The sequence below is a fragment of the Opisthorchis viverrini genome (assembly GCF_000715545.1).
Source record: "Opisthorchis viverrini unplaced genomic scaffold opera_v5_14, whole genome shotgun sequence".
Lineage (NCBI taxonomy): Eukaryota > Metazoa > Platyhelminthes > Trematoda > Opisthorchiida > Opisthorchiidae > Opisthorchis > Opisthorchis viverrini.
In genome coordinates this window covers 2,957,742-2,959,151 of record NW_008751670.1, presented here as the reverse complement: position 1 = coordinate 2,959,151, position 1,410 = coordinate 2,957,742, and positions in this window count along the sequence as shown.

The window sequence follows — 1,410 nt, the reverse complement described above, 5'->3', positions numbered from 1 at the left end:
TAGCTAGTCAAGTCACTCAATGTTGTCAGCCGATTGGAGTTTGATCGAGCCAGTTACGGGAGAGGAATTCGGCTGTAGGACCCGTTTAATGGGTAGTTCGTCCCCAGGTCTAAACAAGCCCACACCCATGACAGTCGGCCGGTTCAATGCCAGCGCGCTCGCTGGTTATTTCAACTTACTCTTATTATCTGGGGGTTGTCCGCCGCATCTGTATCGTGCTCTTTTCACCCTAGTTCCGAAAGTCCTAACTGCAACTTCACCGGAATAAGACCGAATCCCGTGTCATCTATGCTTGTCCGATGCTTTCGTAAGGTGCTTGCTGATCACTGGAGCCGTAGATTGAACTGCCCCCACTCCAGTTTGCATTTCTACATCAAGACGGTTGTTTGGAAGTTGCATCCCTGTTACATGCCCTGCTTCATCTTCAATGACTGCTTCTAACATCAGCTTGGCGTTTGTTGGTATCCCGAAAGCGTTTGATTCGGTTTCGCATGATACAAGCGTCAGATCTGCCGAGGTTTTTGGAGCGCCGTCACCTCTAGTTTGACACATCGCACAGTCCTATGAGAATGCTGTGGCATTTTTCCCGAATCCCGAGGTTCACTGCCACAGAGATGTAAGGGAGATTCACTCTCCCCATTTTTTTTCATCATGGCAATGGATGAGGCTCTTTGATTGTCGATGCCACAACTGGGATGCCAGTTCCATGACCTAGTGGACGGTTTTCCTTTGCTGACGACTGGGTCGTGTGTGCATAAAGTGAGGCTCACCCTAAAGAAAAGTTTGAAGCTGCTGTGGTCGAGTTGAGAAGAGCTGGTATGAAGATAAACGCCCAAAAGACGGGAGCGATGGTGATTTGTGTGGACAGGAAACATATGTCGACAGCAGTCTCAATCGAACAATTTTGCTTCGCCGAGGAACTCATCACTCCTCTGGGTCCGACTGACGCCGTGACATATTTGGATGCCCCATTTACTTTCAAGAGGAAAGGAGTTTTCAAAAACATCGACAGCAACTGCTCAAACTGCTCCATGAAATGACGCGTGCCCCGTTGAAGCCGCATCGAAGAGTGGAAATCACGAGGAACTATCTGATACCGAGGCTGACATATTCGCTCATGCTCGACCGAAACGCGCGCAAAAGGTCGGGCAATTACATCAGGCAATCGATTTGTAGCTGGCTACGTCTACCGAAGGACACACCGATCAGCTACATCTACGTCGGTAAACAACATGGGGGACTTGTTATTCCAAGTCTGAGTGCAACTATCCCGATGCAGCGGAGAGTATGGATGGAAAAGGTCCTTCCTACCCAGTGCCGAGTACTACGCAATGCGGTTGACAATTCCGCATTTGGCATGGTTGTTCGGGATCTCAGCCTCCTGGCCCGAGTCCATGGTACATGCGTAAA